This window comes from Anguilla rostrata, chromosome 4 (assembly GCF_018555375.3).
Source record: "Anguilla rostrata isolate EN2019 chromosome 4, ASM1855537v3, whole genome shotgun sequence".
Classification (NCBI taxonomy): Eukaryota; Metazoa; Chordata; class Actinopteri; order Anguilliformes; family Anguillidae; genus Anguilla; species Anguilla rostrata.
Window position 1 is genome coordinate 37031269 of NC_057936.1, and position 15643 is coordinate 37046911.

Genomic DNA, 15643 nt, shown 5'->3' on the forward strand with positions numbered 1-15643 from the left:
CAGCAGTGAGGCGCAGTGAGAGGAATAGCACGGTCATATTGGGAAGAGATGACGACACAGCCGCAGCAGGGGCTCTGAAGCACAGCCAGACAGCTGTGTGGGGCCCTGAGGCTTTGTGGTTACCCATCTGGTGGAGCTGAGCCACCCCACCTTCCATCTGTAAACAAAGACTGGAGAGCAGTGTGGTGACAGGGATGCAGCCAGCCAGGGTTTCAGCAGTACAGTAGGACTGCACCCCCCTCTCTCTCTCTCATTTCTCATTTATCTCATTTCAGATTTTTTACATCTCTCTCTCTCTCCCTCTTTCTGCATCAAAGCAATGACTTATTATTCAGAATAATAATGAAATGACTGCATATACATTTCAGGCACTTACTAGACAATCTTATCCACAGCAACTTTCGCAACACATCAGTTTATAAGGAGGGATTGCTTCCCTCAAGCAATTCCAGTTAGGTTTGCTGCCCAATCTTTTGAAATGGTCCTCTGTATTGCCAATAATGCATAACTCTTTCAATCTCTTAGCGCTTGTTTAGTTGGAATTATTTTCAGAAATTTGGCAACAATCTCTCTCTCTCTCTCTAGCACACACACAGACACACACACACACAAGCACGGTGATACCGGGCGATACTAAACCGGGGGTACTCTCACCGCCTTCAGACAAACCCACTAGAGGGCCCATCACTGTCGCTTATGTAATGGACAGCAGCTCAGTAATCTGTGAGCAAGGCCAGTGTTTCCAATTCCTAAAAAGGACATCATCCCAACAAAAAAACAAAAAAAACACCAATGGCTGCCACTCTGCCCAGCACTCTACTGTAAGACTGAATGCACACACAATGCCTCTAACCAACATTAGCAGCCGCCCAGATATCTCAAAGCAGGCCTGAAATCCCCACCCCCCTGAGTCCACTTTGTGGAAACCGCGGGCTGCCCCCGTTAATCCAGAAAATGCCTCTTTGTACTCAATGCAAATCTTTCTCTTTTTTCTTTAAAGGCTGTCATTATGGAATGAAGTCACAGCCCCTTGGAATTTCTTTTTTACAAAGCTGAATTCTGAAAAGGCAGAAACGTAAAGGGCTCTTGAATGTTAACAGGCTGCAGAACGTACAAACGAGTGGCCCTAAATGCAGTCGCACTTCCTTAACAACTTAACTGGCTGGGCATAATGCAGCCTGCGCTGCTTTCCCCCCGCGGGGATTAGCATTCTGCAGAGGACAGATGGGTGGCTAGCATTCTCTGCAGTGAGAGGCACAGTAAGCCTTATTTCCATAAAATGACCTTAACCGAAGTTCGCTTTGTGTGCCGCGCAGACGTTTTTCGCGGAGATCCTGAAAGCCTGCCGCTCCCTTCCCCGCTCCTGAAGCCGTGCGCCTTTATCAGAGAAACGGAGAGATGGGGATGGAGACGGGCCGCGCTGTCGGACGTGCTCCGGGCCCCGCTCTTCCCCTGAAGCCGAGGGTATGAATTATTGAGACCGGGCCAAAAATAAACCCGAGCGGTACCGGGTCCGGGCTCCGCTGACTCAAACGCTCCACATGAGGGCCACGTGGAGACGCGGGGCACGTGCGGCAGCGCAAACGATCGCCAGAGTGCACGCACACGTGTGTGCGCACACACAAATACACACGCGCACATGAAGGATGCACACGTGCGGGCAGGCACGTACACACGTATACACGCATGAGCACACAAATGCTAACACACAGTGTCAGGATCTGCTCCAGGGCTGAAAGGAACTGGTTTAAAATAGATCTGAATTAGAACCCAACACGGGCGACAGTTCATGGTACATCTCCACAGCTGATGGGTAAAGCTAAGGGTGGTAAACCACTCACATCTCCCCACATCAGAGACTACAGAGTGACAGACACACATATACACACACACACACACACACAGGAGGGAAGAGAGAGTGAGAGGGAAAGAGGGAAAGACAGTGCTGGTGGAAGAAAACTATGCACAGTTCAGAATGTGGCAATTGAAAAATATATGAAAGATTTCTTTATTTTGTTGATTTTCAAATTAAATGTTTAACAGTGCTTTTTGTGATTAGACTTTTTAGTCTTTAATGTGTTGGACAGTGGCTCTTAAAAGTGTTTATTTTAAAATGCCATGGTTGTCATGGTTCTGTATTTTCTGTTTCTGTTTTTTTCCCTTTTTGGACCGCCAGATGGCAGTACTTCAGTTTTGTATTTCAGTTCATTTTCCCTAATTGCTTTCTCCTGGGTTTAATTGTATTATTGTTTTCTATTATTCAATGATATCTGTTTGTGTCTTGTTATCCCCTCCCTCTTTGGTCTGATTGTTCTTTGAGTTTACCCGTGTCTTATTAGTTTCCCTGTCTATTTAAGTTCTCTGCTTCCCTGACTCGGGTGCTGGTTCCTTGTGTGTTTCTGCTTGTGTATCTGCCTGTGTGTTCTTGTGTGTTCCCGGTGTTTCTAGATTTCGAGTTCCCTGCCTTTTTGAGTATTTTGAGTTCTGTTACGTGTTAGTTTGTTTTCAAGCCTCTCTAGTGTTCTGTATTCCACTACGGGTTTTTCTGTTGAGAATTTTTGTGTTTTTGGGATTTGCCCATTGTGGCCTTTTGTTTGTTATCTGATTACTTTTGAAGTAAAAGTCTCTGTTTAAACCTTCCTTTTGAGTTTCCGTTTTTTTTTCACTCCGCACCTGGGTCCTTACCCCCAAAACCTGACAATGGTAGCATTTAATAACTAATATGATCTTAATAAAGCCAGTCAGAAGCCCTTGGTCCTTGCAATAGAGATATATTTATGGGTCCAAGTAGTGAAGCTGATGGAACCCTACTGTAATTGTGTACATTTTAGAGGTCAAACCAACAAAACACCCGGACCTCTGTAGTAACTGTATTGATTGTATTGCTATTTTATTTTCTTTTTAAAAATAGCTGAAACTCATGAGCTGTAGTGTGTAAAATGACAAAACGTAAGTTTGTATGAGTGAGGAGAAATTAAAAGGTGTATAAAAATTATACCAATTGACCACATGATGACACTAATATGAAACTATTCACGCAAAGCACGTTCAACACTGAAATATCTTCAGGCTGTTTTGTTTTGCTGGGATATAAACAGGTTTACAGTTTATTGCCTGGAAAGCCATTTCTCAAAATTACCGCTATATACACCAGAAAGCATGTCTGAGTGCTTTCTCAGCAGGTTGGACTGCTGTCTTCACCTCAGAAAGTCTAAGGACAGTCAATCCACAGGCTTTGAATCCAATTTTCAAATACAGGCCGAGTGTAATGTCATGAAATGTTATGTCAACATTGAAACATGTCCACAATCCAAGAAGAAGCATGATAGACAAGTTGAAAGACAATGAGGGAGGGAGGGAGGGAGGGAGAGAGAGGGGAAAAAACAAAAAGATAATGCCACAGGAAGAAACTCCAACAACCGTTCAACTCCAGACTCTAGTCCCTGAACAACGTAATTCATTTGCGATCCCGTCTGCCAGAAAGCAAACATGGCATGCTTCTTCCACCCGTCACCCCGGTAACGAGCATGGCAGAGACTCTGGCATGCCCGGGCACGGTAAACAACATGCACCTGAAAAGCCATAATAATTACCGCTCGCTCCCACGGCTAATGAAAGCGGGGTCCGAGAGGGAAGGCGCACGCACCCTGCTGCTTCTCGGCGGCGTGGCCGCGAGTCGCAGACCAGGGCAGCTCCGGGCCATTTAGCCCGCGGTATCACATTGTTTCTAAAATGTCATAAGCTAATGACAACAGTGCACTAATGGCAGCGCTGTGGTAATGACAGCGCGGGGGCTTTGTGCGTCTCTGAAAGAGGGCCCCGGCCACAACGCGCGGACAAAATGAAAAATGTATTTCGCCATTACCGAGGATAATTATGCCGCACATAAGAAATCATTCGGAACGACAATAGGATGCGGGCACCCGGGTGCGCTGACAGACCTGGGCTTCATAACACCACAAGGAGAAAGAAACAAGCTATCCCGACAGAAAAATGAAGACTCCATGCGTGTGTGTGTATGTGTGATGATGTAAAGTGAAGTAAGTGTCGTATGTTTTCTTTTAATGTTCAGAATCAGAATCAGAAACAGGTTTATTGCCAAGTAGGTTTTCACGTACAAGGAATTTGCTTTGGTCTGATGATGCATAACAATAAACATAAAATAAAATAAACGTAGAGCAATAAACATAGACATAGTACAAACAATAAACAATAAACATAGTGCAAGTATAAACATAGTGCAAGGGAAAAAGTGTTATAAGAATAAGTACAAGTACTATATGTTTATTTGGTGTCCGTGGGGGTCAGGATAACAGACAGGATAACTGTTTCTGATTCTGATTCTGATTTATGTTCTATGTGGTTCTCGCTATGCACCATTTAATTCATACTAAAGTGAGATTTCAGAAAGAAAAATGCATAGGAGTCAGTCATTTTTTTCCACGTCCTTTTTCACAGTCTGAAAGGCTGCTAAAATGAGACGTACGTCTCCTCAGCACCATGCGTATGTTGCGGCGACATTCTGACAAAGTCTCGTATCGGCTGAGGAACAGATTGGAGAGGAAGCGTAGGCTACGGCGCCTATCTGGGGCTGCAGCTCGAGTCTCTTTGTCACATGCTCTAATATTCCTAAACCTCCCACGTCATAATGACAGAAGACCGCAACGCTCTCCAAGCCGTAAGGTAAGGGTGTCTTCCAAATAAATGAAAAAAAAAGTTATATACAAAAAAAAAAAAGATTCCTAAGGCCATTACTCACCCTCATCTGGACAGAAAATGATAGAAGGGGGTTAAAAGAAAAAAAAGACATAATTAAGGCCTTAATTAAGGCATAATTCGGTCCTCACCGAAAGCAGTGAAGCTCCTGAAACACGTGCAGCTCTGCGTCTCGCGTTGACGGGGGAAATGCGTATCGCGTGCGAACAGGTGCGCGGATGTAGCTACAAGACTCGCCCTCTGAAAAAGGAGATGATTGTGATGAATGTCTCGCAGGGAGCAGATGCAGAGCTTCCCCCAACCTTCTCTGAAGATGAGTAATCAGCCGTAATGATTTCAGGGGAACGTTTATCACCTGTCTGCTGCTTCGACAGGGGGAAACAGGCCCGGGAATGAACGCGGGGAGGGGGCAGAGGAGAGGAATAATGAAGAACTTTAAAAAAAGAGCAAACGTCTAATGAGGCCGTTACATCCCCATTTTTAATATCAACGCAGCGTGATTATCGCAGCGTGATGGCACAGACTACTGAGCACTCCACCCTCCCCCAGCCATTAACCCATTTCGCCCACATTCAGCAGTCACGCCGCCCACGACAGGAACATATACGTCTCACTGCAGAGGGAAACCAGGGCTGAGTTCTCAGACACCGCGGTGAAAAAGGAAAAAATAGAAATGTCATTTCAGCTTGGGTTAGTCTAAGCGTGGATACAAGGTGTTTTCAGTCTCTCGTTTATTGCTTGAAATGCAACCCTCCTACTTCACGAAGTGTCATTCATAATGTCAGAGACTGCACAAAAAGGTACTTTTCTCCAAAATACAAGATATTTAGAATGTTTTGGGGAAGGTTCAGAACTAAAATCTGTAAGAACCAATGATGAAATTGAAATGTTAAAAGGAAGCACAGGGTAAAGGTTTCAAAATGTGTACGCCAGTCAATTCACCAAATAGACCAAAGCTTGCCAAAGAATATCTGGTTTACAATATCTGTGATTTTCACGTTGTGTGCCCATACTAGATAATAGAATTATATGCTTTGGGAAGAAAGTGATCTGGTAGTGGATCCAAGGATCCTGAAAAATATCCAATCTAGCTGGGTAGAAATTTGAAAATGATATGACACAAATTAAACTAAGATGGACAATCGTCTAGCCAGGAGAAAGTGACATGGTGCCAGGACAGGCTAGGCGGAAAGAAAAAACCACAATAACATCTGTTCATCTAGAACTCATCATGAAAAATCACGTCTTGTGGAGGGAACAGGCAACGTGATGCCTGCCACATTTCTACAGAGGCACGGGTTCGATCGGCGCCCGCAGGACCCCTTCGCTGAACAAACGAGGAGACGCCGTGCGCGTGCGGGAATTGAGAGCACTGTTCACACACACACACCTTCTGCATAACTGACGGATCCCTGCTGTCCTATCTTCTGCTGCTGCCGGTACAGACCCTTTCCTGCATCCCAGCTGATCTCGTACGTCAAGGTCAGCGGAGTAGCAGCGGCGTGTGAGGGCCTCGGACCCCTGCTCGTTTTCCAGAGGTCCGCGGAGGCCGTGGCACACCGGGCTCCTTCGCTCTTCGCATCTGCAGAACTGCGGAAGCCAGCCTCCTTCCCCCTCCTCATCGTTGACCTAATTCACAGCGTGAAACGCTCGCGTACACTCACGGTACATTCTGAGGCTTCGCCGCTCACTCACGTGGGAATGTAGCCTACTAATAAAATTCACAAAGGCCAACCACTCGCAAGCTTTCTGTAATTAAACCGGTTTGCCCCACAATTAAAGGAAATGAGTTTGTTTGTATGTTAGCTGTACGCGCAATGTGTGCGCGTACATATCGAGCAACAACACCGGCACCCTTCCTCTCGATCCGCCCACGTGTGCCCATTGTTTCGCGCGTCTTGCCGCTGGGGGAATTCATTTAGATCTCCGTCTTTTTCCGCTCGCTGTTATTTCCACTCGCCTGTCGCGGCTGATATTCGCTCCCACCGCTGCGTGGAATAATAAGTGGCTGGAAGTGAAGGCAGCCCTGTACCTTTAGCGAAAACATTAGCACGGTCTCGTTCTTGCATGTCACGGGAGTAAGCCTGGCGTTAGTGCACTTTCACCACGGGAAAGAGAACCTGTGAACTCCTGACACTTTCCATGCTTTCCTCCAACTGCCATGTAGCTTAGTTGTTGCTCTAAAACTGCTAAAATGTTGCATCTATGCCGCCTGAGAAGTTTAAAGCTAGCTTTTTCCAGTGAAGCATGAAAAGTCGGCTCCTTCAGTCATCTCAGTCACCTCCCTCTTTTTCAGCACCCCCCCCCCCCAAACACACACACATACCATGCACGCACGCACACACACACACACTCCAAATGAATAAATTCCCTAGTGCCAGTTTCGAAGCTCTGCGAAAATAATTTTCTAATGGCAGCAAGAGGAAGGGTCAGGTAAGCTTCACATTGGAGAGCCCACAATTATCCCTCAGAAACGCTCCTCATCTACTGACGCTGCTACCAAAACCAATACCATTTTTAGAGAAAATGTGCCCGATTTGATCAATACCTGATTACCCAAAACACAGGCAGAGTCCATCTGTCTATGAATTACTCAGAACTCTGGAGGTCTGATTGTTCATTTTTAATCCATCTGGAGACATGTTCCTTTTCAAATATGTCACATTGCTGTATCATTTTTATGAGGAAGAAATATGTATTCATTGCAAGAAATCTTTGTCGACAGGCAATATTCATTTCATTTACTCAACTTTCACCAAACATCTTCCTGCATTTGTCTCTACAATAAGCCTTGGGTTGATTTTGTAAACACATGTCATGTTTATGTTGTATGTTATACAATATCTCAGTTACACTATGTGACCAAAAGTATCATTTGTCTGGGGATGTTTTTCATGGTTTGGGTTTGGCCCCTTAGGTCCAGTAAGGGTAAATCTTAATGCTACAGCATACAATCACATTCTATACGATTCTGTTCTTCCATAACAGTTTAGGGAAGGCCCTTTCCTGTTTCAGCATGACAATGCCCCCGGGCACACAGCAAGGTCCATATAGAAATGGTTTTGTCAAGAATGGTGTGGAAGAATTTGACTGGCCTGCACAGAGCCCTGAACTCCACCCTATCCCACACCGTTGGGATCAACAGGAAGGCCAAATGTAAGCCAGGTCTAATCGCCCAATCAGAGCCCAACCTCACTAATGCTCTTCTGGCTGAATGGAAGCAAATCCCCACAGCAATGCTCCAACATCTAGTATAAAGCCTCCCCAGAAGAGTGGTGGTCATTAAACCAGCAAAGGGTGGATCAACTCCATATTAATGTCCACAATTTTGGATGAGATGTTGGATGTCAGGTGTCCACATACTTCTAGCAATGTAGTGTATGTATTTTGTATTTCACATTATATGCTCTTTGGTTACTTTGGCAGGGCTGCTCTGGTTTTCCTGCCAATAAAGCACCATTGAGTGTAAAGCACCATTAAAAGTGTTCATTCATACCATCACACGGCCAAGTTAGTGTCTCTAGGGTTATCTACAGCAGAGACTTCAGACTTGCGATTCATGTATTGTTGTGCAGGCATGGTACATTATTCAACCTTGTGTTTAATGCATTGGTTTTTTTAAGTAACATTTTTTGATTGACTTTCAGCTAAAATACATGCAAGTGCGTGTCATGCTTTCCCACCCTTCTATATAACTGCTATTACTCTATTATTACAATTATGTAGTTATACCTCCCCCCCTCCTTCCTGCAAGCCCCATAGGTCATGTCTCCTGTTTGCTCTGGCCCCCACGGTGGTGGAATGAGTATTCCAGGTTAGTCAGGATAGCAGAAACCCCGCCCATCCTCCAAACAGACATCCTCTTCAGACTGCACTATGATTCTACTTTTGCTATTGTCTTATTTATTTCCTGTTGGAATAACAACAGTAACAATGTTACGTACAGCTGTGAAACGATAAGTTACTGTATGTGTATTGGGTTATTTGCTTTAGTACTTAATAGCAATTTTCAGTTTGGTTACCTCTACAATTACTGATTACAAATTAGCCTTCAGTGTCTTCTAGAAGAAATCACACTTCTGCAGTACTAACACTGATCTTCTCCATTTCTCCAAAGTTACTCTGGATAAAAGATTGTAATGTAATGTAATTTTGAGTCCCACCACACCTGCATAGTAGAAAGTTATGCTCTATTGACTCTAGCAGTGGCCATTTCCAGATGTATAATTAATACTTTCTTACAGAGACATTAAAAGTAGAGCATTGTTTAGCACTTTGTTGGATTGACTTTGAACCAAATTGCATGCAAATATATGATGTTTGCCACGATGTTCACTGTATGAAATGCTTTTAACTCTTGTGTTCTGTTGACTTATTAGCACTTGTTAAACTGTTAGTCAAACACACCCAGGACATTATTGGGGTTTTTAAAGCAATATTTTAAAATTGATGTAAAAATACACAAAATATATCTTTATCTCAATTCCAAAACAAAATAAATATTATATATGGTTAATGGTTGCCAATTAACTCTGCAGTATCACATTTAAAAATGAAAATGTTATTTATTTTTGCGATAAAGAGGTGATAAATACAAATCCAATATAATGAAGGCATGGGGGACATAAATCAAATTGGTCTGTGAAAACATAAATTGAAACAAGGTTTTGATGCAGTATATTATTGATATTTATTGTTTTGAACTGACATTCTCAATTATTATCCATCTTTATCTTATTCAAAGTAGACTACGCAAAAATACATACAGATGCAGTCGAACAATAAGTAGAAACACAAAGCAAGAACCAAATTTACGCTGGTTCAGTCTTTGGTTATGAAATACATCCCTCAACAGTGTCATTCCTGTTTAAGTAAATGTTTCAAACGGGTCAGTTTGACCCAAACTGAACATTGCTATTACGGTATCTGTGATAGAGACATGTGCTGTGAAACAAGTACAGGTGTCCATGGTAGGTGGGAAAGATTCAGTACCCTGCTAGAAAGCCACAACATCAGTGTCCTTGGGGTTTTTCGACAGGCCAAGCAAGCACCTACATTACAGACTCCATTTCAGAGCCATTAACTCGCCACCGACAACCAGTAATTGCAGCACACGCTGCAGCGGCTGAACTGCCATCGATCCAGTTTACACACCAGCTGTGAAGCAATTTTCCCAACACACAGGAACGAAAGAGCAGGGGAGAGAGAGAGAGAGAGAGAGAGAGAGAGAGAGAGAGAGAGAGAGAGAGAGAGGGAGAGAGAGAGAGAGAGAGAGGCACTCATAATGACATTAAAACTCATCTGGACAGACAGTGCACATCTATATACTTTTTTCTCAGTGAAATATATTGAATGCTATCATTTTCAAGGTTACAAACAGTTCAAAATATAAATCAATCTTTGCATGTCCCCTAGCTTTGAAATCCCAAATTTACAAAGACACATTCCCAAACTAAAACAGCAGGGAGGTAAAAGACCTCCGGGATGCATAACACACAGATGCACAGCTCTGACAGAGCAAATGCATTTGGTGCAACCCATAAACTTTGAGCGCGGATGTAGAATAGGCAAAGTTATTGTTCCCAGTGCTCACAGGCCTGCCAACAGGTTAGAGAAACAGCCTGCTAATGTGTCATACAGTCTCACATGCTAGGCCTGATTGTGCATTAGCAGTTACTAACACTGAAAATCACAATCCCTGGAAATTTGATTCATAAAATATTTATGGAAGTTTCATGTCCTATTAAATCTAACATTCATAAACCAATAAGTAATCTACATAGAATACCGTATTTCACTTACATTAATCACAAATTGCAATATGATCTGTCAGAATCCATCAGTTTCACCCTGATTTTGCATTACTGTCAAAAAGCGGTAATGCAACTTGCCTCTCTAACTTTAACTAACTTTATTTTCCAACATTAAGCAAATTGCGCTCCCTCATAACTGGAGTATCACTATAAAATATGATTTGAGAAAAGGCTTCTAAAGTTTCCAGTAAATTAGTTACACCCACACTTACTGCCAACAGCTCCCTGTATGCTCACTTTATGGACATCGCCATTTCCTCATTGAGACCTCCATTAGTGAGATGAGTGAGAGTGTGCTAGAAATACCTGGCTTGCTTGTTTGCTTTACCTCATAAAGCTACAAGTTAAATGTTAATTGTAGCTTTGTTGTTCCCAAAAATGACTTCATAAAACTATTTTTTCATTTGATGTTTTAAAAGAATCTTTAGATTAGGGCTGCCCAACCCAGTTCCTGGAGATCTACCAACCTGCAGTTTTCATTTCAACCCTAACTTGGCACACATGATTCTACTACATTAATTAGCAGCTCACTAAGACCTCCAGCTGTTGAATGATGTGTGCTTTGTTAGGGTTGGAGTTAAAACGTATAGAATGCTAGATCTCCAGGAACAGGGTTGGGTAGCCCTGATTTAGATCATAACATCAGAATTAAAACTTTGCAATACGCTAGAAAAGATTATGTGTCTAGTGAAATCAGTTTAAATCCCAAAACATAGCTGAGAACATTTTAAATAATGGACATTGTTGAATTGTTAGTTGTGTTGTGTTTTATTTGCAATTATTATAGAAAATGTCACAATTAAGACATCAGGCAAAAAATGTGTTGAAGATGTCAGCAATGTACACGTATAATAAAAAAAAGCTCCCAGATAATACAGCCTCGCGCTGTGTCCTGGGTGCACTAGTTCTGAGACTGTGGAAGTGCTCTGAAATTGCAGCGATCTGTTTCTGCCACACCAATAAATGATGAAACTATAATTCCAAGTGAGGCAGTATAGGCTATTAAATGCTTTCAGTCAGCATGTTATTGCTTGCATCTATCCGCGGTTAATCTAGCACAGCAATACGCGGAAACAGTAAATCCAAGGAAACAAGCTGAAACGCAGCGTAAACAATGATTCCACCCCATTCTGAATCACTGAGACCGAACTACAGCACTTGGAACAAAGCATTTTATCAATGTCTTTTATTCCCACTGACAAGTGTGAATGTTTAATTTCTTTCAGGGGAATTGCATTACAATGGGTAAGAGATACATCTGAAATTGAACCGTGGAGGCTGATTATAGTTTCCCCCGCTTTTACCCACAAGTGGGAATCTAATGCCATAACTGTGGAGAAAAAACACCTCCAGAAAAGATTTGTTAAAATACTGACAGCCTAAAATACAGATAGTCCTTTAGAGAAAAGCCCCACAAAGGTAAACAAAAAAAAATAAAATAAAGAAGTTTAACCGTGTTATTTCCACCAAACATCAATTGTGAATCGAGCGGAAAAATGTCTGTATTGCTACCTACTTCATGTTCCTGAGTAAAAAAGAATTATAAAGCTTAAAATAAATTTTATACTGGCTCCAGATTAATTGCCTTAAAATAGGCAAGCTATGTTGTGGCAAAAAATGCTAATGAATAAAAAATGCAGTTAGCACAAATATAGTTTGCGTACGGCAAATTTTCCAACCAAGGTACTGCCAAATCAGAGGAGCCTTTATTGGTCGACCGCCCATAGTAACCTGCCAGCCGCCCCCCGCCACCCCCCCCAACCCTTTTGCGCTCATACTGTATATAGGTGGTTCCATTCCTACAGAGACTCACAGTGGAGCCAGATCAGAAATGACTCAATTAAGGCTCAGTCTGCCAATGGCTGATAAGGTGATGCAACCGAGCCCGGCACGCAAACCCTCACAGAAGTTTCCGCGCAGCACGAGAGGTTATGATTGCGCATGATCGGCGGCAGGGGAAAAAAAAGCCTGCCGTAGCGCTCGGTTGAAAGCTGGCAATCCCCGCAACCCAGTTTCTCTGGTGAAAGATGGGAAGACGTTTGTGAGCGCCGTTCGGGACGTGCTGAGATAGATAAATGGGGCCTGGAGACCGAGGAATCCGCTTTTCTCTCTGTGTAAAACAGGTGGCGTGTCTAACAGGCTTCCATCATGGCCAGAGCAGCTCGCCGCCTCTGTCGTTCCGTGTGGCAAACTCCGCATTCCCCCCCCCGCAATGTTTGCCTCTTTACAGGAGGCTGAGAAAATTCCATCCGTCGAGGGAGGATTTCGGGATGCGCTTCGGGGGAGCCCTTCGGACAGTTTTTAGGGGTAAAAATAGCCGGGGTTGAACATTACGCTCCATAGCGAGATGTCGCCAATTTAAACCCGAGGGACTCCGGGGACCAACCGCTGGGTGAAAGGAACGGTCGTGTAAAGGTGCGTCCAGAACATCAACAGCCCCTCTGCGGTTTATACACTGATACAGTGGCACAACGCACAATGGGGAGAAATCTACCACATTTCCTCACCCCACATACAGGGAGAGGAGGGTGTAGATTATATGTACACATACACTGAAAAGAACGCACAGGGGAAGGAGGGAGGGGAAGAGAGAACTAGAGCAGAAGAGAGGAAAAGAGAGAGAGAGAGAGAGAGACCACAAGGGAGAAGAAAAAAAGAAGCACGGTGTAGAGAAAGAGAGAGGGAGAGAATGTGAGAGAATCCGGGATGGGAGAGAGAGTGTGGGATTGAGAAATGGGCAGAGTGAGGGAGAGCATAAATAGAGAGTGGAGAGAGAGAAAGAGAGAGAGAGAGAGAGAGAGAGAGAGAGAGAGAGAAAGAGAGAGGGGGGGGGTCACGGGACAGAAACAGTGGGGGCTGACAGGTTTCTCGGCAGAACCCTTTTCCGCGCGGCAGCGGTAATTGGTTGTGACAGACGAGGACAGAATAGACGGCATGCTGCAACTCTTTGGGGGGACAGATCTGAGCAGCGGGAAATTTCAGGCTCACAAATCCAAGATGGGGGAGGGAAACCGTGCGACGTGAAGACTGCCAAGCAGTCTGAGTGTGTGCGTGTGCATTCAGTAATGCATGCACTGCATAAGTGTGCGTGAATATTCATACACTATATATGTACACCGCATGTGAGTTTGTGTTTGTATTTGTACACTGTGTGTGTGTGTGTGTGTAGGTGTACATGTGTAAGTATTTATTAATCGGGGTCATCCAGATCCCCTGGGACAATTAAGTGCCATAGCAGGTTAGAAGAAATATTATGTTTTTCCAAAATGGTAACGGACACTGTGAGGATCAATTAAGCAATTTAACACAATCTATGAGGCTACCCTTTAGCTGAATCTAAGATTGTCTTTTCTTTGTAGAAGGAAAGCTGCTTTTTTTCCCTTAACAGCGAGGTAGCTCTGTCACATCTGAGCAGAGGTTAATGCGCAAATCAAAGGTTATCAGTTCAGTGAAAGACAGGCCTTATCTGCCACAACCTGGGCCTCCCGAGAGAGAGAGACACAGACGGCTCAATCCCATTTCTGTGCTCAACGCCGGGGACCCGAGCAAAGACATACATACACATACACTCACACAAAATTACAAAATACACACAATCATCTGCTTACACACAGTCCTTCAGGCACAGACATACACAATCACAATTTCAAACATATATGCTATCACACACACACACACACACACATACAATATCATGCACACACACGCGCACAAATCTCTCTCACACGCACAAAATGTCACGCACACACACACACACACACACACATACACACACACGCACAATATCACACACACAATATCACATACACGCACACACATGTACACACACAATATCACACCCACAAAGGCACAAACACACACCCACAAAGACACACACACACACACACACACACACACAAATCATGCACACACACGCGCACAAATCTCTCTCACACGCACAAAATGTCACGCGCACACACACACACACACATACACACACACGCACAATATCACACACACGCACAATATCACACACACAATATCACATACACGCACACACATGTACACACACAATATCACAAAGGCACACACACACACCCACAAACACACACACACACACACACTCCCTCACAGCTCATCAGAAGAGCACTCTCTGAGCCCAAAGGAGAGGCTGATAAGAGTGGCCCTCCAGCTGTGGCAGTGTGCTGCACAATGGCTCTGGAAAGCAATAACAGCCCTATCTGATGCTGGGATTCTGCTGTGAAAGAGAGGGAGAGGGACAGAGAGGGAGAGAGAGAGAGAGAGAGAGAAACAGAGAGGGAGGGAGAGAGAGAGAGACAGAGAGGGAGAGAGAGAGAGAGAGAGAGAGAGGGAGGGAGGGAGAGAGAGAGAGAGAGAGAGAGAGAGAGAGAGAGAGAGCAGGCAAAAGAAAATGTGTTTATCAGCCCAAACAAAGTGCTGGCACATGAAACCGAGCATGGCGTTAGGGACAGCACCACACCTCCATAGTCATAATTCACCAAAGCCTTAACCCCAGGCCCTGTCTCACTGTGATCAATAATGACCCCACAAAACAAAGGGAGGGTGTACCCCAATGTCTTGGCCCAGCTCTCAAAGTTAGTTAAAACATATTCACCCACCCACTGGCAGATTAACTGGATGAGTAAATACTTTCTCCTCTATGTCATGCTATGTGTGAAAAAATCTGGCACAAAATGGGTGTTATCCCACACCAAAGAGGTTATAAAAATAACTTTGTAAAATGTTTTACTCACAGCAACTGCACAGATAAGACAAACATTTGAAATTAATTAAATATTTTGAGACTATAAACTGAAAATTGAGAACCCCTGGAAACTATATATTTTAATTTTAATCAATAATACAAAAATCTTTTGGTAAACATATACACACAATATACAGTAAATTCAAATAAAATCTATGGCAATTATATTGTCTTATGTATTGTCTTGCATAATGATGTACATTTATTATATTTTGACGTCTATGTATTTCACATATACTTTCAGTAATGTACTAAGTAAGGATAAATGAAAAATAATAGAAACGCTTTTTCTTTGTAATATATTTAAGTTCATTGTGTAATTCTTTTTGGTAATGGAAACTTTCAGCTG

At 43.4% G+C, this 15643-nt stretch overlaps 1 protein-coding gene across 1 annotated transcript in view; it reads right to left on the bottom strand.

Annotated features, from left to right (window-relative positions):
• The window catches only part of LOC135253317 (ephrin type-A receptor 3), a 134778-nt gene that overhangs the window by 89882 nt on the left and 29253 nt on the right, over positions 1–15643 (bottom strand). The gene's annotated exons all lie outside the window — the stretch shown is intronic.